This window comes from Pan paniscus, chromosome 12, assembly GCF_029289425.2.
Source record: "Pan paniscus chromosome 12, NHGRI_mPanPan1-v2.0_pri, whole genome shotgun sequence".
NCBI lineage: Eukaryota > Metazoa > Chordata > Mammalia > Primates > Hominidae > Pan > Pan paniscus.
In genome coordinates this window covers 126,208,385-126,234,502 of record NC_073261.2, presented here as the reverse complement: position 1 = coordinate 126,234,502, position 26,118 = coordinate 126,208,385, and the positions used below count along the sequence as shown (strand labels likewise).

Here is a 26,118-nt window from a genome sequence, read left to right as displayed (position 1 = left end):
GCACACCTGCTCCCCCGCACCACGCACTCGTCCAGGTGCCGGGAGCTCCGTCGTCAGCAGACAGAGGAAAGCCCTGTTCTCGTGGAACCTCCATCCTAGCGAGGACAGAATGAGGACACACAAATCAAATCGAGTACACAGCGTGTCAGGTGACAAAATGCTGAGGAGAAACGCAAAGCCAGACAAGGGGCGGGCAGAAGGGCGGGCGTTTGTGACCTGAGGCCGGGCGCGGGCCCCGCAGGGCTGTGAGGCCGCTGTGGGACTGATTCCACCGACACTGGAGGTCAGGCGTGGGCCCTCCGTAAAGTCCCCCGTGTGGGATTACGGGACAGGTGGCAGAACCCAGTGTAACCCTGGGTGTGTTTGGGCACGTAGCCATGCTGACTAGAAGGACCTGAGATGGATTCGGTTCACGGGGAACGGAGGTGCCCTAGCTCCCGTTCACGACCGCATCTTAAAAAGCAACGTGAGCCAGTTTTTCGCAAAGATGATTTCACTGGATTTCCGCGTTTAGCGTCACGATATGGGGGCCTGCGAGCGCCTCTCTGGGCTTCCACACAATGGGCCACATCACGTTTCTGACCAGAGAAACACAGGTATCTGTGCTTGTAAACATCTCGAATTTAATTCGGTGGAAAAAATAACTTGTGGGGAGGGTGATACACATCTAGGTCTGTGTTCAGCTTCGGGGCTTGCCAGCCAGTGGCTTTTTTATCGTCTTTAATCCTGGGAGAGTTGTTACTGAAAGAGGTAGCATTTAGTGCAGCTCACAAATGCGTAACAATCCCCCACTTCAGTGAATCCAAAGAAAACACAGAGATTACAAAGCACCGTTTGAGGCCGGGATCAGGAGGCAACCAAGACAAATAGGTTTCTGTCCATTTGGACAGGAGCTTTGGGGGCTCGCCTGTACTTCCTCTCTCACTGGCTTTAGGTGACTAAACCTTGGGGCTATTCTGTCACTGCTGTGTAGAGCTGGCATCGAGGTCGAACCTGTTTCTTCTTCGAAATCTCTTGAAACAACTGCTGCTGACTGGGAAGGTACGGAGAGGCTTGGCTGCAGTGAGTGAAAGGCTGTCTCTCTTGATGGTGTGGCTCTGTTCCCCAAGTTGAAAACATTGAGGCGTCTGTCTGCAGCCCAGGCACCTGCTGGGGGTCCCTCACCACCGTGGCCAGACCCTCCTGTCTTCTGGTCCCCTGTCCTGGCGGCATCTCACTGCCACCAGGAAGCTTCTCTGGGTGCGGGGGGGCAGTGGCCCCTGGACAGCTGACTTGTCAGGCTTAGAGGTTGCTTTGGTTTTGGCTTTTAGTGTATTTGTTCGTGGATATGGTTTGGCTCTGTGTCCCCACTCAAATCTCATCTTGTAGCTCCCATAATCCTCACGTGTGTGGAAGGACCTGGTGGGAGATGATTGAATCATGGGGGTGGGTCTCTCCCATGCTGTTCTCGTGGTAGTGAATGGGTCAACAGGAGTTTCCAGTGCACAGCTCTCTCTTTGCCTGCTGCCATCCAGGTACGACGTGATTTGCTCCTCCTGGCCTTCTGCCATGTTTGGAGGCCTCCCCAGCCACATGGAACTGTGAGTCCAATTAAACCCCTTTCTTTTGTAAATTGTCCAGTCTTGGGTATGTCTTTATCAGCAGCATGAAAACAGACTAATACAGTTTCTACATGCATTTATTTAACACTTAACTAATTTTCTCACTTGGTCTTCATGAAACAGGTGTCTTTGAATTGAGGAGAGGAGAAAGAAGAGGAATGATTTTTTAAAAACCATAAAACAGAGGTTACCCAGTGCCTTCAAGACTGAACTTTATTATAGTTTCCACAGCAAGTAGCTGGAGAAAGTGCAACCAAGGCTGCAAAGTGGACAGCCGTGCAGTGTGCAGGGTGCAGGAAGGCAGAGGGGTGGCCCCGTGGCCCCTCAGCCCAGGAGTCTCGAGCCAGTGGCTCTTGGGGCTGTGGGTTGAAAACAGGCCAGCAGCTTCTAGCACGTCCCTCGCGGTGTTCTTCACCTTCTCCCAAGGATGCGTCCCTCGCGATGCTCTCTCGTGTTCTCCTGAGGATACGCAGCTTTCGGCCATGGTAGCAGGTCAGTGCCCACAGGCTAGGATGCCAGCAAGCACCTGGGGGGCTGTGGGGTCAGCAAAGCTGTGTGGTGAGACTGGAATGCACCTACTGTGTTTCTGATAGACTGCTCTGTTTAGCTGAATGTTTGAAACATGGCAGATACTCAATAAATATTTTTAATGGTTAAATCAATTCATTTACTTCATTTGACCAAGAGTGGAAATTTTAAACAGGACATTGGGGAAAATTTTCCGTCAGAAAGGTTTTTAATTATCTTTAAATCAAAACGGTTTACTTAGGTGATATTGAAGGCCCTGTCTTAACACAAAAAGCTATTTAAACAGTGTTACAATGGTTATTATAGAAAGACTGTTCAGAAGAGCCTCATTAATAAAAATAGCAGTTAATATTCCAAGAGGAAGATTCTCTTATTAGGACAACCAGCAAGCACTCACCAAAAGACAGGGTAGGCCCAGAGTGTTTCTATTTGTTATGGGGACCCAGACAGTGTTTCCTGTATGAAAACTGAATAGCGCTTGTAACTTAGGGCATATGCTTTGCATATTATGGAATAGAGTTCAGATGGGATTTTTGTCTCATTGCTGAATAGATGGTTATGGGGCGGAAATAGGGGGTGCATGAGGGTCACCACCCACCTTGGTCTGAGAGCATCCTCAGAAACGTGAATGTAGGTGGCCTGAGGGAGGCCTGGATGGTCCTGAGCTGCCCGGCATGGGCCAGTGTGGCTGAAACAAGTGATAAGAAATTTAGTTTAACTCCCTGAATAGTGGAAAATGGACGAGTTTTGTCGAGCTGAGTCAGGGAGGAGTGTTGTAGGAGGCGGCGCTCGAGCGGCGAGAGAGATGCAGACTCGTTTCCTGAGCGCGGTGGAGCCGGGTCTTGACCCAGCGGCTCTGCACAGCTCACCTCATTCAAGGCAGGTTTTGGTCCCAGCTGTTCCACTAATTAGCATATGACCCCGGCAGCATGACCTCCTTGACCTCTGTCCTGTAGGACCCCTGCAGGCTCCGTGCAAATTCAGTTAGAATGACTCACCATTCCCCCAAGTAAATGGCATTTTTCACTTTTTGGCAAAGCCGTTTTCTCTTGTACAGTCAGAGCTGTCAGCCCACACAAAAGAGGAGAGTCTGAGGCTTTAGTTTGATGAACACATTTATATGATAGGACGAACATCAGAGCCCGCAGCTCTCGGCCCTGCTGGTGGCAGAGGCTTTGTACCGTGTGACAATGACCTGGATATGGAAGCAGAAGGGAGCTTCTAAGGACCGGAAGCTGACAGTCTGTCTCCTGTCCTGGCCCAGACACTGGGGTTCAGGTAAGAGGGTGGAAGGACGTTGGCCAGGTCAGGGCTGCCGCGATGGCGCTGTGATGGCTACGGCTGCTTCAGGGTCTGGCAGGAGCTGGGCTTCGCCTGGAGGCTCCCAGCTTCTCACAGCCCCTTGCACCAGCTTTCAACAGGGGGATTGCAGGAGAAACACTTGATGAGTCAGAGACGGGATGTGGTGTCAGGGTGACACACACACTTTCTCAGTTTCAGGAGAACTTGTCTGTCATTTTGGCAAAAAGTTTTTCTGTATTTGTAAAGAGACTGGTTCTTTCTTGTTATCCCCGAGGATCCAGTTCCTGTTGCCCTGCAGCTAATCAGCTTCACCAGACATGGACCTCCAAGCTTAGGGATGCATGAATCTGAAATCCAAGCCATGGTTGTAATAGTGATAATATGAGGAAAGACTAAGAAACCAGATTTTCACATTGCTTTCAGAATGGAGCAACAAGCAGATGCTTGTACAATCTGGTGTCAGCCAAAAAAGAGCCTGTTTCAATAAGCAGAAATAATAAAATACTGAATTCTCCCTCTTTTTGAAAAAGAACTAACCAGTTACAGTGCAATATCAGGACACGTTTATTCACTTGCTCTGAATAAATGCGAGTGTGAATGTGAATGAAGGCGGTGAGCTTCGCTGCTGAGCCCACGTGGCTGAATGGCGAGGGAGGCCAGCAAGGATGTGCCCTCGCGTGTCCACATTTTAGGAACACAGGAGACAGGCCTCGCTGCCCACGTTCCCCTGCTGGTAGAAGAAATCTGCTGGGCATGTGTGTGTGGGTGTGTGTGGGTGTGTGTGCACGGGTGTGCATGTGTGCGGGTGTGTGTGCGGGCACGTGTGCAGGCGTGCGTGTGTGCAGACATGTGTGTGGGCGTGTGTGCAGGCGTGTGTGCATGGGTGTGTGTGAGTGCGTGTCATTGTGTGTGGCCAAGTGTGGGGGCACGTGTGTGCGGGCGTGTGTGTGTGGGCGTGTGGGTGGGCGTGTGTGGGCACGTGTGTGTGGGCATGTGTGTGTGCGGGCGTGTGAGTGTGTGTTGGTGTGTGCACACAGGCATGTGTGTGGCTGTGTGTGCGTGGGCACGTGTGTGTGGGCGTGTATGTGGGCGTGTGTGTGGGCACGTGTGTGGGCATATGTGTGTGTGCAGGCATGTGTGTGTGGGCTTGTGTGTGGGCGTGTGTGTCGTGTGTGCATAGGCATGTGTGCGGCCGTGTGTGGGGACACGTGTGTGTGGGTGTGTGTGTGCGGGCACGTGTGTGTGGGCACGTGTATGCGGGTGTGTGTGTGGGCGTGTGTGTGGATGTGTGCGGGTGTGTGCGCGGGTGTGTGCAGGCATGTGTGCGGGTGTGTGTGCACGGGTGTGCATGTGTGCGGGTGTGTGTGGGCACGTGTGCAGGCGTGCGTGTGTGCAGGCATGTGTGGGCGTGTGTGCAGGTGTGTGTGTGCACGTGTGTGCAGGCGTGTGTGCAGGCGTGTGTACATGGGTGTGTGAGTGCATGTCGGTGTGTGTGGCTCTGTGTGGCCACGTGTGTGGGCGTGTGTGTGGGCGTGTGTGGGCACGTGTGTGGGCATGTGTGTGCAGGTGTGTGTGCGGGCATGTGAGTGTGTGTCGGTGTGTGTGCACAGGCGTGTGTGCGGCTGTGTGTGCACGGGCACGTGTGTGGGCGTGTATGTGGGCGTGTGTGTGGGCGTGTGTGGACATGTGTGTGTGCGGGCTTGTGTGTGTGGGCTTGTGTGTGGGCGTGTGTGTTGTATGTGCACAGGCATGTGTGCGGCCGTGTGTGTGTGGACACGTGTGTGGGTGTGTGTGCGTGGGCACGTGTGTGTGGGTGGGTGTGCGGGCACGTGTGTGCGTGGGCACGTGTATGCGGGCGTGTGTGCGGGTGTGTGCGGGTGTGTGTGGGTGTGTGCGGGTGTGTGCAGGCGTGTGTGCGGGCACGTGTGTGTGTGGGTGCATGTGTGCGGGCGTGTGTGTGTGCGGGCGTGTGTGCGGGCAGAGAGCACCAAGATGTAAACAGCTGGTGCTCACTTGTGCACCACCAAAGCTAGAATGTTTCATCTCCCCTGGTGGCTTAGTAAGTGACAGAACAGCACCAAGATGTAAACAGCCGGTGCTATGCTTGCAGGGAGGCTGGAGGGGGACAGCCACTCCCCGCACCTGCCACAGGGTTGCTTGATTTGAGCCGGCACATCCGGGGCCCACACCCCCTTCACCTTGGACCTCACGTGCAGTCAACGCAGCATGTGCTCATTAGGAAGCGGAGATTAGAATGCGGGTTCCATTTTAGATTGGACTTGACACTTCAAACATCCTGAAGAAGTTGTTGTCTAAGGGTGCTGTGCTGTGGGACTGAGCTTTTAATTAAAGGCAGGTGGGGTCACCGCCTCCTTCATGTTTAAAGTTCTCAGCTACACAGTGGAGGAGGAGAGCTCAGGGAAGGAAAACTTTTAGTGTAGTTTTTTTTTTTTTTTTTTTTTTTTGAGACAGGGTCTCACTCTCTCGCCTAGGCTAGAGTGCAGTGGTGTGGTCACAGCTCACTGCTAAGTTTTTAAGAGGTAAATTTCCGGTGGGAACTCCTGATCCACGCTGGTTACGGCAGGACCTAGAACCTGGGATGCTCTTCCTGGGTTTAGGATTCAGCGAGCAAGGCCTGGTCTGGAGGAAAAGCGCCAGGCAGTGCCGTGGTGACTCCAGGGAGGGGCTGGCCACGTAGAGGTGTGCTGAGAAACTGTCTACCGCACCGCTTTGTACCTTTCATTCCATCCATGGATATATTTTAAAAGTTTGATTGTTATTTTTTTTATAAAAGAAAGAAAAAAGAATTAGCAAGCCTTTAGTAATAGGAATCCCAACTCTTTTCTATAAACTTGGGCCACTCTTTCTCTTCCCCCATTTATCATCATGTAAAATAAAGAAACAAAAGCAGAAAACATTTTTTCCCTAGGCTTCTACATCTCTGCTCCAACTTGGTTTGCCTGGTGGGCCTGGGGCACTGCGTCTGTATTCCTGGATGAGCAGGTGCCTCCTGACTTCACAGAGTGATGCCAGCTGCCATGGGCTGCTCCCCACACCCTCTCTTCATCTCTGAGCGCTTTTCACAGGGAGGTATCATGCTTTCACCCCAGTCAATGGGGCTCATGCTTTCTTTCGCCCCAGTCAAACCTAGCCTGCTGGTCCTGGGTGCAATGTGACATCTGAATTGTACCTGCCTGGTTATAGGTACCAACTAATGGATGCTGATCTTGACCACATCCTTCTCGGAAGTGGCTCTGGAGAGGCTGCTGTGGAAATTGTCATCAGGTGATGTGAGGTTAGTCACAATGGGCGATCAAAACTGTTGCTGGCTTAGACCCATATTCATCTCTTAAGCCTGTCAATTCAGAAGCTCTGCACATTGCTGAGAAAGGCAAAGGCCACAGCAAGAGAGAAAAAGACTGGGGAGAGAAAACCTCTAGACATTCAGGTCTTCCTGACAGCCAGTGCGAGGTAGCCCATGTGGAGATGCTCTGTCCTGCAGCACAGATGTCAGCTTCTGCTCCATCTGCAGTGACGGGGACCATGTCTGCAGCTGGAGCCATGGACCATGCTAAATGGGATAGATTTCCACTCAGCCCCGAGCCCTCAATAGACAAGGATCCCATCTCACTTCTCGTTTTTCTGGTGACCAGCACAGCCCGAGACACACATATATTATCTGTGGGTGTGGATAATGAACCCCAGTTACACAGCATTGAAAGCCCAGGGTCGTGCTCACCCGTGGATGCTGGATAATGAATCTCAGTGAAATGGCCCCGAAAGCCCAGGGTCCCGCTCACCCATGGGTGCTGGATAATGAACCCCAGTGACATGGACCCAAAAGCCCAGGGCTCTATCGGAGTCACAGAGTCCCTGCAACTTGGAAATCACCCGGCGCTGACGTTTTAGGCAAGAGTTGAGACAATTCATGAGGTTCCATGGCCTACGTAATAATACTTTTGGTAGAACATTTTAACCTATATTTATAGACAATATGATAGCCATGCCACATAAGAAATTTAAAAGTATATTAAGCATCTAAAATAATATTAATGTTTAGACATTAAAACACACTTACTTTGGATTTGAAAAGATAAGGTAAAATAAGTTGCATAAAAGTCTCATTCAAGTGATACATACCAATACTTACACCATTTGCTTTCAGGGAAGTGTGCTCTGCCCCCTGTGTGGATGCCTGTGTCCTGTGTGTGGCTGGAGTAGGACTTGGCTTGTGGGCGATCACAGAGATGGAGACTGAGAAGCAGATCCTAGCTTTGCTACTGACAAAAAGCATGGGTAAATCACTGTTCCCTACAGTTCTTGAATCCCACAGGTGAAAGATGGAAATGTGTGTACAGGTTCCACCCACTCCACCTATGGCAAATCATGCGAGAAGGTCAACTGTGATGTGTAAGGTCATTTTTTACCATACTCGTCTGCCATGTCTGGCCAGGCATAAAGAGAGGCTTTTGTGTCCCCAGTTAGAAGGAAGCCATGGATGGCAGAGGATGTGCTCAGGGGGACAGGAGGATGTGGGTGGGGCAGGTGGGGAGGAGCAGGAGGGATGTGGCTTTGGAGTCAGAATCCCAGAGTTGTATTCAGACTATGTGACCCTAGGCAAGTTTTACATTTCAGCTTCCTTGTCTGCAAAACAGGAACAAGAGTCCCTATCACGTAGGGTAATTGTGTACATGAAGTTAGCTCATAAATGAAAAATGTTTAACCTGGTGTCTGACCTAAAGGAACAATTGGTAGTAATTTATCCTCTTTTCCAATGCAGCTGGTAGTGTGGTGTTTCTCTTTCAGGCTAGTAGCCGTGCCATAAAACAAATTTAAAAGTATATTAAGCATCTAAAGTAATATTAATGTTTAGACATTAAAACACATTTACTTTGGATCTAAAAAGATTAGTATAAAACCTGTCTCAGTCATCACGCCCACCTTCACTTGCTGCACCTCCAGGAAGCAGCCGGGTGGCAAGAGAGGCGAGAGGAGCCATGTGACAAGGAGGGTGCGTGGGAAAGTGGGCCCATCCTGAGGATTGGCCATTATAAATACTGCTGTAAGACACAGGGCAGGCTCACCAGGACTGCCCTGCTCCAGGGAGCTCTTGGTCGAGAGCATGCAGAAGGAAGGGCGTTGCGCATGTGATACTTTGATTTTGAGATCACATGAAGCAAACAGATAGGGAAAACATGTTGCTACTTTGGGAAATTGGTGAGAAGGATGAGACTCTCAAGATGGAGTGGCAAACCTACTTTAAAGGGGTGATCAGCTATGGGAAGACTGTCTTCCTGCTGCAGGACCCTGTGGACCGTGCTGACACACTCATGTTCCCTTACCTTTTCTAAGCTACACCGGGCAGTGTAAACTCGCCACCCACACCTGGCCTGTCACCACTCATGTCACCGGCCTCCCAGGAACACTCCACTCAGCAGTCAGTTCTTTGGCGTCTCTAGATGCTTCAAGGCCAGACACTTGAGGGCCTTTTTGTTTGTTTGTCCCTTATAGCACTAGGTTTCTTCAGAAGTCGATTCCCACGAATTTCAACTAGAATTCTCAGGTTCTCTTCAACAAACTGTCCTTGGTGCTTTGCAGAAAGAACCTGTGAGTCAGCTTCCCAGATGAGCATCTCAGTGACAATGATGGTGTCTCACGGCTCCTTCAGTTACGAACGGCACTGAGCTGTTCTGGACAGAGAGGGGTGGGCTCCTCCCAGGCAGCCTTCTGAGCCCTGAGGCAGGCTGGACACAACAGGCATTGAGAACAGAAACCTTTAGCGCTGCAAGGAAACCTTAGAGACCTCTATTCTCTTTTGGAGTCTTCTTTTTTTTTTTTTTTTTGTAGTTGTTGTTTTTGAGCAGGGTGTGGCAGGCAGACAGAGGCTCCGACGTGATCTCCTGCTCTGGTGCGGTGCTCGTACCAATGCCGTGTGCTGTTTCTTTCTTTCTTTTTTTCACTTTTTAAAAATGTATTTATTTATTTGTGTGTATGTGTGTGTGTGTATGTGTGTGCTCAGATTCTATTTTTTTTATTTCAATAGGTTTTTTGGGAATGGGTGGTGTTTGGTTACATGAATAAGTTCTTTAGTGGTGATTTCTGAGATTTGGGTGCACCCATCACCCAAGCCATGTACCCCATACCCAATGTGTAGTGTTTTATCCCTCACCCCCCTCCCACCCTTTCCCTCATGTCACCAAAGTCCATTGTATCATTCTTATGCCTTTGCATCCTCATAGCTGAGCTCCCACTGATGAGTGAAAACAAATGATATTTGGTTTTCCATTTCTGGGTTACTTTACTTAGAATAATGGTCTCCAATTCCATCCAGATTGCTGCAAATGCCATTATTTCATTCTTTTTTGTGACTGAATAGTATTCCATAATATATACACATATATACAACATTTTCTTTATCCACTCATTGATTGAGGGCATTTGGGCTGGTTCCATATTTTTGCAATTGCAAATTATGCTGTTATAAACATGCATGTACAAGTATCTTTTTCATATGATAACTTCTTTTCCTCTGGGTAGATACTCAGGAGTGGGATTGCTGGATCAAATTGTGGTTCTTTAAGGAATTTTAGTTCTTTAAGGTATTTTCACACTGTTTTCCATGGTGGTTGTACTAGTTTACATTCCTGCCAACAGTGTAAAACTGTTCCCTTTTTACCACATCCATGCCAACACCTATTATTTTTTGATTTTTTGATTATGGCCATTCTTGCAGAAGTAAGGTGGTATCTCATTGTGGTTTTCATTTGCATTTACCTGATCATTGTGATGTTGAGCTTTTTTTTCATATGTTTGTTGGCTATTTGTACATCTTCTTTTGAGAATTGTCTATTCATTTCCTTGGCCCACTTTTTGATGGGATTTTTTTTTCTTGCTGATTTGTTTGAGTTTGTTGTAGATTCTGGATATTAGTCCTTTGTCAGATGCATAGTTTGCAAAGATTTTCTCCCACCCGTGGGTTGGCTGTTTACTCTGCTTACTATTTCTTTTACTGTGCAGAAGCTTTTTAGTTTCATTAAGTCCCATCTATTTATCTTTGTTTTTGTTGCTTTTGCTTTTGGGTTCTTGGTCATTAAGTCTTTGCCTAAGTAAATGTCTAGAAGGGTTTTCCCAATGTTATCTTCTAGAAATCTTATAGTTTCAGTTCTTAGATTTAAGTCTTTGATCCATCTTTAGTTGATTTTTGTATAAGGTGAGAGATGAGGATCCGGTTTCATTCTCCTACATGTGACTTGCCAATTATCCCAGCATCATTTGTTGAATAGGATATCCTTTCCCCACTTTATATTTTTGTTTGTTTTGTGGAAGATCAGTTGACTGTAAGCATTTGGCTTCATTTTTGGGTTCTCTGTTCTGATCCACTGGTCTATATGTCTTTTTTTTTGTACCAGTACCGTGCTGTTTTAGTGATTTTGCTGAATTCATTTGCCAGTTCTAGGAGCTTTTTGGATGAGTCTTCAGGGTTTTCTAGGTATATGATCGTGTCATCAGCAAACAGCAACAGTGTGACTTCTTTTTTTCCGATTTGGATGCCCTTTATTTCTTTCTCTTGTCTAAGCTCTGGCTAAGACTTCTTGTGCTATGTTGAATAGAAGTGGTAAAAGTAGGCATCCTTGTCTTGTTCCAGTTCTCAGGGGAAATGCTTTCAACTTTTCCCCTTCCAGTATAATGTTGGCTGTGGGTTTGTCATAGACATATTTTATTATCTTAAGGTATGTAGCTTTTATGCTGATTTTGCCGAAGGTTTTAATCCTAAAGGAATGCTGGATTTTGTCAAATGCTTTTTCTGTGTCTATTGAAATGATCATGTGATTTTTGTTTTTAATTCTGTTTATGTGGTGTATCACATCTATTGACTTGTGGATGTTAAACCATCCCTGCATCTGTGGTATAAAATCCACTTGATCACAGTAAATTATCTTTTTGATATGCTGTTGGATTCAGTTAGCTAGTATTTTGTTGAGGATTTTTGCATCTATGTTCATCAGGGATATTGATCTGTTGTTTTCTTTTTTTGCTATGTCATTTCCTGCTTTTGGTACTAGGGTGACACTGGCTTCATAAAATGATTTAGGGAGGATTCTCTCTTTCTTTATCTTTTGGAATAATGTCAGTAGGATCGATACCAATTCTTTGAATGTCTGATATAATTCAGCTATGAATCTGTCTGGTCCTGGACTGTTTTTTGTTAGTAACTTTTTAATTACCATTTCAATCTTGCTGCTTGTTATTGGTCTATTCAGAGTTTCTATTTCTTCCTGGTTAAATCTAGGAGGGTTGTATATTTCCAGGAATTTATCCATCTCCTCTAGGTTTTCTAGTTTATGCATGTAAAGGTGTTTATAGTAGCCTTGAATGATCTTTTGTATTTCTGTGGTATCGATTGTAACATCTCCCATTTCATTGCTAATTATGCTTGTTAGGATCTTCTCTCTTCTTTTCTTGGTTAATCTCACTAATGGCCTGTCAATTTTATTTGTCTTTTCAAAGAACCAGCTTTTTGTTTCATTTACCTTTTGTATTTTTTTTCAATATCATTTAGTTCTGTTCTGATCTTGGTTATATCTTTTCTTCTGCTGGTTTTGGTTTGGTTTGTTTTTGTTTCTCTAGCTCCTTGAGGCATGACCTTAGATTGCCTATTTTTGCTCTTTCAGACTTTTTGATGTAGGCATTTAGTGCTATGAGCTTTCCTTTGAGTGCTGCAGTTGTGTCACTATTATTCAGTTCAAAGAATATTTTAATTTCCATCTTGATTTCATTGTTGACCCAATGATCATTTGGGAGCAGGTTATTTAATTTCCATACATTTGCATGGTTTTGAGGGTTCCTTTTCGAGTTGATTTTCAGTTTTATTCCACTATGGTCTGAGATACTACTTGCTATAATTTTGATTTTCTTAAATTAGTTGAGACTTGTTTTGTGGCCTATCATATGGTCTATCTTGGAAAATGTTCCATGTGCTGATGAATAGAATGTATATTCTGCAGTTGTTGGGTAGAATGTTCCGTAAATATCTGTTAAGTCCATTTCTTCTAGGGTATAGTTTAAGTCCATCGTTTCTTTGCTGACTTTATGTCTTGATGATCTGTGTAGTGCTGTCAATGGAGTATGGAAGACCCCCACTATTGTTTTGTTGCTATCTATCTCATCTCTTAGGTCTAGTAATAATTGTTTTATAAATTTGGGATTTCCAGTGTTAGGTGCATATATGATTAGGATTGTGATATTTTTCTGTTGGACTAGTCCTTTTTATCATTATATAAAAAGGACTACTTTTTATATAGTAGTCTTTTGTCTTTTTAACTACTGTTGCTTTAATGTTTGTTTTGTCTGATACAAGAAAAGCTACTCTTGCTTGCTTTTGGTGTCTATTTGCCTGGAATATCTTTTTCCACCCCTTTACTTTATGTCAGCCTGATGTGTCAGGTGAGTCTCTTGAAGACAGCAGATGCTTGGTTGGTGAATTCTTATTCATTCTGCCATTCTGTATCTTTTAAGTGGAGCATTTAGGCCATTTACATTCAATGTTAGTATTGAGATGTGAGGTACTATTCTATTCGTTGTGCTATTTGTTGCCTGAATACCTGTTTTTTTTTTTCCTCCATTCTGTTGTTGTTTTATAGGTCCTGTGAGATTTATGCTTTAAGGAGATTCTATTTTGGTGTATTTCAAGGATTTGTTTCATGACTTAGAGCTCCTTTTATCAGTTCTCATAGTGCTGGTGTGGTAGTGGCGAATTCTCTCAGCATTTGTTTGTCTGAAAAAGACTGTATCTTTCCTTCATTTATGAAGCTTAGTTCTGCTGGATACAAAATTCTTGGTTGATAATTGTTTTGTTTAAGGAGGCTAGAGATAGGACCCCAATCCTTTCTATAATAGCTTGTAGGGTTTCTCCTAAGAAATCTGCTGTTATTCTGATACGGTTTCTTTTGCAGGTTACCTGATGCTTTTGCTTCACAGCTCTTAAGATTCTTTCTTTCATCTTGACTCTAGATAACCTGATGACTACATGCCTAGATAATGATCTTTTTGTGATGAGGTTCCCAGGTGTTATTTGAGCTTCCTATATTTGGATGTCTAGGTCTCTAGCAAGGCTGGGGAAGTTTTCCTTGATTATTCCCTCAAATATGTTTTCCAAACATTTAGATTTCTCTTTCTCCCTCAGGAACACCAATTATTCTTAGGTTTGGTCGTTTAATATAATCCCAAACTTCTTGGAGACTGTGTTCATTTAAAAAATTTTTTGTCTTTGTCTTTGTTGGATTGGGTTAATTTAAATGTCTTGCCTTCAAGCTCTGAAGTTCTTTCTTCTACTTGTTCAATTCTATTGCCAAGACTTACCAGTGCATTTTGCTATCCTCTGTGTCTTTCATTTCCAGAAGTTGTGATTGTTTTTTTTATTTATCCTATCTATTTCACTGGAGAATTTTTCATTCATATCCTGTATCTTTTTTTAAAAAAATTTCTTTAAGTTGGACTTCACCTTTCTCTGGTGCCTCCTTGATTGGCTTAATAGTCGACCTTCTGAATTCTTCTTTTGGCGATTCAGAGATTTCGTCTTGGTTTGGATCCGTTGCTGGTGAGGTAGTGTGATCTTTTGGAGGTGTTAAAGAACCTTGCTTTGTCATATTACCAGAATTGTTTTTCTGGTTCCTTCTCATTTGGGTAGACTATGTCAGAGGGAAGATCTGGGACTCAAGGGCTACTGTACAGATTCTTTTGTCCCACAGGGTACTCTCTTGAGGTGGTGCTCTCCCCTTTTGCCTAGGGATGGGGCTTCCTGAGAGCTGAACTGAAGTTATTGTTATTTCACTTCTGGGTCTAGCCTCCCAGTGAAGTTACTGGGCTCTGGCTTGGTACTGCGGAGTGTCTGCAAAGAGCCCTGTGATGTGATCTGTCTTCAGGTCTCTCAGCCATGGATACCAGCACCTGCTCCAGTGGAGGTAGCAGGGGGCTGAAGTGGGCTCTGTGAGGGGTCCTTGGTTGTATTTTTGTTAAGTGTGCTGGTTGTGTGTTGGTTGGCCTCCGTCAAGGAGGTGGTGCTTTCAAGAGCACATCAGCTGTGGTAGTATAGGGAGGATCAGGTGGTGGTGGAGCCATAGAGAGTCCAAGATATTATGTCCTTTTTCTTTGGCTACCAGGGCTGGTAGAGAAAGACCATCACATGGGGGCAGAGTTAGGCATGTCTGAGCTCAGACTCTTCTTGGGCGGGGTTTGCTGTGGCTTCTGTGGGGGACAGGGGTGTGGTTCCCAGGCCAATGGAGTTATGTTCCCAGGCGCCATCTCTGTTGTATCACACAGGCTGCCATGGAGGTGGGTGAATGCCAGTAGCCAAGCCTCACCCAGCTCTTACACAGCCCACAGCTTGAAAGGCTAGTCTCACTCACACCGTGCCTCACAAAAGCACCGAGTTTATTTCTAGGCAGCTGGTGAGCAGGGCTGAGAACTAGCCCCAGGCTACAAGCCTCCCGCTGAGAAAGCAAGCAGACTCACACTTCCTCAGATGTTCCATGGAGCCTGCAGCAGCAATCCACCTCCTTTAAAGAGTCTGTGGATTCTCTCGGCTTTCTTGGTATGTTTTTGCAGTAGTTCTTGGAGCAAAAGTTCACAATGTGGGTCTCCACATGCTGTTCTGTCCATCCGAGTGGGAGCTGCAAGTTAATCCTGCCTCCTGCCTGCCATTTTTTTTTTATCTCCTCCGCTTCTGTCTTCCTCCTTCCATCCGTGTGGTGTTTCTACAAAATCTTGATAGTGCTGGTGTGAAAAAGCCAACTTATTTCAGAAATTTATAGACATTTGTGTGAAGGATAAAGTGTTTCATTTCTGTCCTCTTCATGTCCCAGGGCCCACATTTGTTTTTTATGTCTTTTGTCATTCTCTACATTTTGGGAGAAAATGGAGGGAAAGAAGGATATGCAGAGGAGAGTAAGCCACATGACCAGATGAGTGGACATCAGTGTCAGAGAACAGCAACTGCTGAGCTCAGAGAGAGCGTGCTGTCAGGAAACAGCTTTCCTTTAGATGGAGCTTTTGTGTTCTTGGGTGGATTTTTTGGTTAAGCATGGGTTCCCAGGCTCTCTAAGAGATTTGCAGATTGGCATTTGGTACCTAGAACAAGATTCTAAAAATGGTTTAAATTGATCCTATGCAGCTAGGGACATTGTCTCTACCTTCAGTCCTTCTATGCAGGTCTCTAGACTTTACAGGGTTATATAAATAATTAGAATACCTAAAACAATTATTGGGTGTTTTAGAATCTATGAGGGTAAATATGAAAATGAATCTCTGCTTGCTGAACTTAGCTCAAGTTTTGAAGTTCCATAGTTATGCCCAACAGCTATCATGAGAAGAAGATGGATGAAGAGATAGTTCTTCATAGAGCCAAATTGGCTGGCAAAGATTACTTATAGGCCTCTGTCAACTTCTCCACCCCTGTCTTGCAACATACAGCTCAATGTTTCCAGATGTACCAAGTTTCATGGTTTCTTATTTTCCACACCCTTGGGATGCCTCCTGCTGAACCTGGAACTCTCTCTTGCTATGTCAGGTCCAAGAGAAACATTTTATGGCTCAAAAGTGGAGTGATCGTGTGGGATTGGTGGCATGTGTTAAGTATCTTTGCCACGTCTATCATGATATTGTTTTAAAAGATGAGAGTCATGAAGGTCCCATGAACACATTTTGAGCTGGTAATTTTTGAAATCCCATGACTCAAAATCAAACCATATCTGTTTGTTTTTGTTTAATTTTCCAAGTTTTATATAGAGTTCCCATAAATAAAACATTGTGCTTTGAGAATGCGAGGGCAAGAAAACAAATATAGTTTAGCCAACAGCAATACCTCATATTCTGGTTTTTGTAGCTGTTTCTCAGGCACCCTGAATTTTATAGTAAAAAATTATTCTGGGGCTCCAAATATGTTAGTAACATGGAAATTTTTATATACATATACATATATACATATATATACATATAATATAAAATGTTAAATGCATTTTTGTGCAAAATCTTGTTTTATGCCATAATCAGCAAGAACATGGGACTCTCACCAGTATTGATAGCATGTGACTGCAGTTGAGTGCCCTCTTCACTGGCTGTGGCAAAGTTCTCAGTTTATATCCTGATTTATCTGCAGGATGGAAGTAAGCTTGAGAGCTAGTTTTTCTCATCAGTGACATATATTGACGACAATGTGCCCATGACCTATATCCACAAACTTATTATGTTTAGACATATTTGTGGGTTGATGACCAGCAACACTTTTTAAAGGGTCTCATTCTTTCCCTGGAATATTTTCAGGATGACCATATATAAATATACAAATATTCCCATGTATTTTGATTTTCAGGGCCATTAATTCTTCTCAGCAACACTATAGTCCCTACCTAAGTACTGATTGAATAGTAGACATGAGTGAGAGTTTTGGTTGCCTAGGTAAGGTGCTATAATTGATAAAATATTGAAGATAAGTTGTTGAAAGAACGGGAGAGGTAAAGGATGAGTAAATATAGTAAAAGAAAAATAGGGCTCCTAATTATTAGAATGAAAGCTTAGGTGAAGTGTGATGATCTGAGAAAACATGTCATCTCCCAAAGATGGGAAGAAGTCTTAGACATCAAACAATCTCAAACAATCTCAAATCATCCACTAAGTGAAATTTAGGAAAATTTTTTTTAATCAAAAAGTGGGCTTGACAGATTTTTTGATAGATCCATAATGTGGGAAATTTATAAGGCCAAAAAAATTTTGGACTAAATTAGAGATGGGATAATCAGAGGAAAGTATAATTAAATTAGTCAATTCATTGAAGTAGTCAGTGAGATAGTGTATCAGTTAATTTTGGCTAGGTAACAAATGACTTCAAAACTTAGTAGTTAAAATAATAGTCATTGTATTCAGCTCACAATTATGTAGGTTAGACAGGTGGTTCTTCGGCCACTCTCTGGAGGGCTCTTTCATTCAGTGGATAGTTGGCAGGTCTGTTGGTGGCTGGCGGCAGCTGATGCATGATGTAGGATGGCCTCACTTAAGAGTCTGGTGTTTGGCAGGGTGTTGGCCAGGGGTTAGCTAATTATTAGCTGAGGTTTTTTATTTATTCACCATCTGTTTTTTCACTTATCAGGATAGCTTAGCTTCATTCGCGTGCCAGTCTTAAGATTCCAAGTTGGAAACCCAACTATATCAATAATTATGGTAATTGTAAATGGGCCAAATATTACAATTAAATTGCAGAGATTGTCAGACTGAATAAAAATGTAAGACTTAATTACATGTTGCCTGCAAGAGACTTTAAATATAAAGAAACATAAGTTGAAAGTAAAATGATGAAAAAAAAATACCAGGCAATCAATATAAGAAAGTTAAATTGGCTATATTAGTACCAGACAATGTAGACTTAAATGCAGGAATTATTACAAGAAATAAAAAGGAGTGTTTAATGGTTATAAAAATTTCAAGTTTGTAGGAAGACCAAATAATCATTATTGATGTAGGTAGCTAAATATAGTGCCTCAAAATAAATGAAAGAAGCGTGGTAGAATGAATAGGAGAAAAAGCCAAATACAAAATTATAGTGAAGATTTTTAACATCGTTTCTCAGAAATTGATACAACTGCCCCCAAATCTAGAAAACACCCAAATTCTTGGAAATTAAATCAATACATTTTTAATAACTCACGGGAAAAGGATGAAAGCCCTAGAAACATTTTTACAAATATTTGAACTCTATGAAAATAAACATAGCAATACCAGTGTTTATAAGAAAATCCAGAGCTTTTAATGCTGATATTAGAAAATAACAATAAATGTATTCTATATTTCCACCTAAGGAACTAGAAAAATAAAAAAATTAAACCCAAATAAGTAGAATAAGATAAATAGTAAAGAGCTGAAATAAGTAAATAGAGAAATGTAAACAATAAAGACAATTATAAATACTGTAAGTTGGTTCTTTGAACAGAAAAAAAAATACAAGCCTCTAGAAATACCAATCAAGAAAAATGGGAAAACGCAAACTTACTATCATCAGAAATAAAAAAGCAGATCTCACTGCAATTTCTACAAAAATTTAGAAATATTATGAGGGAATATTATGAACAAAATTATTCCAGTAAATTTGATAACTTGGAGAAAATGGAGAAATTCCTTGACATACAACTTAATAAAAATGGCACAAAAATATGTTAAAAATTTGAATAACCATACGTCTAGTAAAAAATTTGAACCTTTGTATTAAAGGATATTGAAGCTTATAAAAACAACCTTGCCATGAAGATGCTTTGAGTCTAGGTGGCGCTATCTAGAATAATGCTGGAAGGAATAACAGAAACTTAAACTCTGACAGAGAGTAGAGGACAGTAGAGGACACGTTGCAGTACATTCTGTGAGCCCACGCAGCCCTGATACCAAACATGACAAAGGCATTATTCTCCAGGAACATAATCTCAAAAGCCTTGTAACAAAATACTGGCAAATAAAAGGATAAAAGTTCATTATCAAGTGGGATATATCCCAGGAATACAAGGTTGATTTAACATTTGAAAATCTATCAATAAAAATCAGTATGTTAACAGAATAAAGAAGAAAAATGATACGATCATTTTAATATATGTAGAAAATATTTGATGACATTAAACATGCATTCATGTTAAAGAAAACTTTCAGCAAGAGTAAACATAGAATAAAAAGAAACATCCTTAATCTGTTAATGGGCATCTATGAAAAACCTACAGCTCATTTAATGGTGAAATGCTGAAGGCTTTCCTCCTACAGTCAGGAATGAGACAAAGATATTCTTTCTGATTATGTCAAGTCAACACTGAACCAGAGCTTTTAGTCAGTGCAATCACACAAGAAAAAGAAATAAAAAGGTATATAGATTGAGAAGAAAGAAGCAAAACTGTCTTTGCTCACAGTGTCACAATTATTTATGCAAAATATTCTAAGGAATATACAAAATAACTATGAGAATTAGTAAGTGAATTTAGCAAGGCTATAAGACACAAAATAAATATAAAAATTGATGCTTCCATATGATAGCATCAATCTTGTGGAAAATGAGATTAAATGTTATTTATAATAGAATGAAAAAACAAAATATTTAGGAGCATATTTTATAAAAATGAGCAAAACATATATAGCGAAATTAAAGGAGACCTAAGCAAATGGAGATAGAACTATTTTCATTAATTTAGACATTCAATCTTGTTAAGAATTCAAATATCCACAAATAGATTTTTAGATTCAATGCAACCCCAATCAAAATCTCAACAGTATGCTTTTGAAAAAAATTACAAGCTAAATCTAAAATTTATATGGAATGCAAAGGACTCAGAATAACCCAAATACTTCTGATAAGGAAGAACAAAACAGCAGGACACAATCTACCTAATTTCAAGACTTACTATACAACTCCAGCAATAAAGACAGTGTACACCAGTTAGGATGGCAATCATTAAAAAGTCAGGAAACAACAGGTGCTGGAGAGGATGTGGAGAAATAGGAACACTTTTACACTGTTGGTAGGTCTGTCAACCATTGTGGAAGTCAGTGTGGCGATTCCTCAGGGATCTAGAACTAGAAATACCATTTGACCCAGCTATCCCATTACTGGGTATATACCCAAAGGACTATAAATCATGCTGCTATAAAGACACATGCACACGTATGTTTATTGCGGCATTATTCACAATAGCAAAGACTTGGAACCAACCCAAATGTCCAACAACGATAGACTGGATTAAGAAAATGTGGTACGTATACACCGTGGAATACTATGCAGCCATAAAAAATGATGAGTTCATGTCCTTTGTAGGGACATGGATGAAATTGGAAATCATCATTCTCAGTAAACTATCGCAAGAACAAAAAACCAAACACCACATATTCTCACTCATAGGCGGGAATTGAACAATGAGAACACATGGACACAGGAAGGGGAACATCACACTCTGGGGACTGTTGTGGGGTGGGGGGAGGGGGGAGGGATGGCATTGGGAGATATACCTAATGCTAGATGACGAGTTAGTGGGTGCAGCGCACCAGCAAGGCACATGTATACATATGTAACTAACCTGCACATTGTGCACATGTACCCTAAAACTTAAAGTACAATAATAATAAATTTAAAAAAAGACAGTGTGATATTAGTACACACATGGACCATTCCATCAATGAAACAAGCAGAAGCACAGAATAGACACCCACATGGGAGGTAAATTGAATTCTGACAAAAGTTCTAGAGAAGTTAAATGGAGAAAGGAATATTTTCTTTTAAATGGTGCTGGAGTAACTGAAAGAAAACGTGGAGAAAAAGCAACCTGTATCCCTACTTCTCACTACACATGTAAATTATGGTTCTTAGATTAATACAAAATATAAGCTATCACTATTAAGCTTCTAAAAGAAAACATAGGAGAATATTCTGGCAACCTTGGAGTAGGCAAAAGGTTCTTACAGAGAACAAAATGAGGCATTTACCTAAGGAACAAATTGAAAAATTAAGCTGTATCAAAGTTAAAAAGTCTTCTATTTAAAACAGATCATTAAGACAACACAAAAGCAAAACAGGCTTAGAGAAAATATTCATAATACACATATCATGCAAAACATTTCTGTAAAGAACATATAGAGCTCCAACAAATAAAAATAAATACAAATGATTCAATGACTTATACATATATTCCACTAAAGAATATATTCGTGTTCAATAAAAACATTAAAAGATCAAAAATATTAGATATGAGGGTAATGTAATTAATGTCAGCTGATACCACTTTGCATAGTGTATACCATTTGCTAAGATTAAAAATTCAACCACACTGATTGTTGAGGTGGTTGCAAAGCACCTTAAACACTCACAGATGCTCAGGAAGGGCCATAGAATTTGCAAGCACTTTGGAAACGGGCATTTTCTCATTAAGGTAAAAATACACCTGCTCTATGACTCTTTTACTGCACTGATATTTACCCCAAAAGTATAAAAATAACCATCCACAAAAATACTTGTACAAGAATGTTTGTAGTAGCTTTACTCATAATTGCCAAAGACTTAACCAATCCAAGTACCCATCAATCTGAAAACAGATTTTAAAAAGATGATACAATCATACATACAGCAAAATACTACTGAGCAATATAAAGGAATTGCACACAACAACACAATCTGAAAAATATGGTCAGGAAAAAAAACCCAGGCATAAGAGTAAGTATTGCATGATTCTCTTGATAGGAAGTTTAAGAACAGACACTGTATTGACAGGAACCAGAGCCTCAGTGTCTGCAGGAGTTGCTGGCTGTTTCCTGATGCAGTTGGAGCAGAATGGGATGTCCTGGGACAACAGAGATGTTTACCCATCTTGACTAGTGTGGTCATCTGAAGAATGGCCTCCAAAGACATCCTGAGAACCTGGGAATGTTGCATGGATGAAGGAATTTGCAAATGTGATTAAGTTAAGGAGCTTGAAATTTGTGGATCATGCTGGGTTACTCCAGTGAGCTCTAAATGTAATCACATGTGTCTTTATGAAAGGGGGGCAGAGGGAGATTTGCAGACAGATGAGGAAGAAGATGAGAAAACAATGGACACAAGAAAGAAAAGGTGATGCAGTTCAGGGACCCAAGCCAATAAATGAGGTGGCTTCCAGATGCTGGAGAAGAGAAGGAAGCAGATGGACTCTAGAGCCCCCCAAAAGAAGCAGGGCTCTGCCATCACCTTGATTTTGTCCCAGTGAAACCCATTGGTCATTTAGCTGCCAGAACTGTGTAAGCATAAATGTGTGTTCATTTAAGCCATGAAATTTGCAGTAATTTGTTAAAGCTGCCATGGGAAACTAACACAACTGGAGTGGTAGTTCCATGAATGCATGCATTCACCAAACCTTAACATGTACCCTTCGGATACTGGCATGATAGGTCCATGAATGCATATGTTCACCCACACACTAATATATACCCTTCAAATACTGGTATGATAGTTCTATGAATGCATGTGTTCACCACACACTAACATGTACCCTTCAGATACGGGCATGGTAGTGCCCTGAATACACGTGTTCACCAAACCCCAACATGTACCCTTCAGATACTGGCATGATAGTTCCATGAATCCATGTGTTCACCAAATCCCAACATGTACTCTTCAGATATGGACATCGTAGTTCCATGAATGCATGTTTTCACCAAAGACCAACATGTACCCTTCAGATACTGGTATGATAGTTCCATGAATGCATATGTTCACCAAACTAAAATATGTACCTGATATGGTTTGGCTGTGTCCCCACCCAAATCTCATCTTGAATTGTAGCTCCCATAATCCTCACATGTTGTGGGAGGGTCCTGGTGGGAGGTAATTGAATCACAGGGGTGGATTTTTCCTGTGCTGTTCTCATGATAGTGAGTAAGTCTCACCAGATCCGATGGTTTTATAAAGGGCAGTTCCCCTGAACATGCTCTCTTGCCTGCTGTCATGTAAGACATGCTTTTGCTCTTCCTTCACCTCCTTGCCATGATTGTGAGGCATAGCCAGCCATGTTGAACTGTAAGTCAATTAAACCTCTTTCCTTTATAAATTACCCAGTCTCAGGTATGTCTTCACAGCAGTATGAAAATGGACTAATACAGTAAATTGGTACCGGGAGTGGGGTGCTGCTGTAAAGATACCCAAAAATGTGGAAGTGACTTTGGAACTGGGTAACAGGCAGAGGTTGGAACAGTTTGGAAGGATCAGAAGAAGATAGGAAAATGTGGGAAAGTTTGGAACTTCCTAGAGACTTGGAGAGCTCAGAAGACAGGAAGATGTGGAAAACTTTGGAACTTCCTAGAGACTTATTGAATGGCTTTGACAAAAATGCTGATAGTGATATTGACAATAAAGTCCAGGCTGAGGTGGTCTCAGATGGAGACGAACAACTTTTGAGAACTGGAGTAAAGGTCACTCTTGCTATGCTTTAGTGAAGAGACTGGTAGCATTTTGCCCTTGCCTTAGAGATCTGTGGAAATCTGAACTTGAGAGAGATGATTTAGGGTATCTGGTGGAAGAAATTTCTAAGCAGCAAAGAGTTTAAGAGGAAGCAGAGTATAAAACTTTGAAACATTTGCAGCCTGACGATGCAGTAGAAAAGAAACCCCATTGTCTGGGGAGAAATTCAAGCTGGCAGCAAAAATTTGCATAAGTTACAAGGAGCCAAATGTTAACCACCAAGACAATGGGGAAAATGTCTCTTGGCACGTCAGACACCTTCACAGCAGCTCCTCTCATGACAGGTGTGGAGGCCTAGGGGGAAAAATGGCTTCCTGGACTGGGTCCAGGGCTCCTCTTTTGTGTGCAGCCTTGGGACTTGGTTCCCTGCATTCCAACTGCTCCAGCCATGGCTAAAAGGGGCCAATGTACAGCTTGAGCCATGGTTTCAGAGGGTGAAAGCCCCAAGCCTTGGGAGATTCCATGTGATTCCAGTCCTTCAGGTGTGCAGAAGACAAGAATTGAGGTTTGGGAACCTTGGCCTAGATTTCAGAGGATGTATGAAAGTGCCTGGATATCCAGGCAGAGGTGTGCTGCAGGGGTAGAGCCCTCATGGAGAACCTCTGCTAAATCAGTGCAGAAGAGAAATGTGGGATTAGAGCCCACACACAGATACCCTACTGGGGCACTGCCTAGTGAAGCTGGGGTCTAGGCAGACCCCAGAATGGCAGATCCACTGACTGCTTGCACCATGCACCTGGAAAAGCTGCAGAAACTCAGCACTAGCCTGTGAAAGCAGTCAGGATGGTGGGCTGTACACTGCAAAGCCACAGGGGCAGAGCTGCCCAAGGCTGTGGGAACCCACCTCTTTCATTAGCATGACCTGGATGTGAGACATGCAGTCAAAATAGATCATTTTGGAACTTTAAGGTATAATGACTGCCTATTAGATCTCAGACTTGTATGGGGTCTGTGGCCCTTTGTTTTGGCCAATTTCTCCCATTTGGAATGGGTGTATTTACCAAATTCCTCTACTCCCATTCTATCTAGAAAGTAACTAACTGGCTTTTGATTTTATAGGCTCATAGGTGGAAGGGACTTCCCTTGTCTCAGAGGAGACTGTGGACTGTGGACTTTTGAGTTAATGCTGAAATAAGTTAAGACTTTGGGGGACTGTTGAGAAGGCATGATTGGTTTTGAAGTGTGAGGGCATGAGACTTGGAAGGGGCCAGCAGCAGAATGACATGGTTTGGCTGTGTCTCCACCCAAATCTCATCTTGAATTGTAGTTTCCATACCCAATGAGAGGTAATCAAATCATGGGAGTGGGTTTCCCCATGCTGTTCTCTTGATAGTGAATAAGTCTCATGAGATCTGATGGTTTTATAAAGGGCATTTCCCCTGCACATGCTCTCTTGCCTGCCACCCTGTAAGACATGTCTTTGCTCCTCCTTCACGTTCTGCCATGATTGCGAGGTATCCCCAGCCATGTGGAATGGTGAGTCCATTAAACTTCTCTCCTTTATAAATTACACAGTCTCAGGTGTTTCTTCATAGCAGCATGAAAATGGACTAATACAGTACCCTCCAGATACTAGCAAGGTAGTTCCATAAATACATGAGTTGTTACCAAACTCAAATATGTACCCTTCAGATACGGGCATGGTAGTTCCGTGAATGCATGTGTTCACCAAAGACCAACATGTACCTCCCGATACTGGGATGATAGTTCCACGAATGCATGCATTCACCAAACTCAAACATGTACTCTTCAGATACTGGCATGGTATTTCTATGAATGCATGTGTTCACCAAACTCCAACATGTACCCTTCCGATATGGGCATTTGACTGCATGAGTAGTTTACTTCAATGAGAAAGAAAAACTCTGAAAAACAATAATAAGTAAAAACAAAAAATAATTTAAAATATCTCAAAAAATAAGTAAAACCACAAAAAATAAGTAACAGCATCTGATCTGTACTTAGATACAGAAATACATACACACACACACTCACACAAAATAGGAGTCCACAATGTCTGATGCATGCTTTTGAAGGGAATTAAGACACGTTACTTTTGTGTTTGGTTCTTACGCTTTAAAGTGAAACAAATCCTCAGCTGGACCTGTCAAAACTCACTTTCTTCCAATCATCACATCTTTGTTTAATATTCATTCTCATTTTCTCAGACTCCCCCGCACTGCTGGGTTCCATCCCAGTTTGTGTTAACCAGTCAGCTCCCCACTGTAGGAGTAGGGGGAACAGTGCTGTGCACCTCCCTCTCCCCTGTACTCCCTCCCCTCCATCCACTTTCCAAACTCTCACGATGACATCCAAGTCCACAACGTCTCTCTTCAGCTGAGGCTCTGCAAAGAAGCAGCGGAACCACTGCATCCAAGAGGAGTGAAGGTGAAGCTGGAAGGAGTGAGATTCCTTGAGAGGCGGCCCAGCCAGTGGAACGGCAGAGGTGAGGCCTGAGCACAGCATGGAGGAATTTAAAGGGGAAAGAAGATGCATCCAGGATGGAAGATTCCTAAAGAATGTTTACGAAAACAAGATGCTACTCAGTTTTTATTACATGAGAAAGCATGAATAGTACCCCCTCGCCTACCCCAAATCTAGCAGTGAAGAGGCTCCAGAGTGCAGACTGAAACCACCCCCTAGAGGAGGCCAGGCTCAGCAGCAAGAGAGAGTGCAGTGGGGCAACCA

At 42.9% G+C, this 26,118-nt stretch overlaps 1 long non-coding RNA gene across 1 annotated transcript; it reads left to right on the top strand.

Moving 5' to 3' along the window:
* Positions 1–302: 302 nt before the first annotated feature.
* Positions 303–22,995, top strand: LOC134728631 (uncharacterized). The gene is made up of 4 exons (XR_010109237.1): positions 303–2,093; positions 3,187–3,407; positions 7,597–7,727; positions 21,709–22,995. It is a non-coding gene; the product is annotated as an uncharacterized LOC134728631 (long non-coding RNA).
* The last annotated feature ends 3,123 nt before the right edge of the window (positions 22,996–26,118 follow it).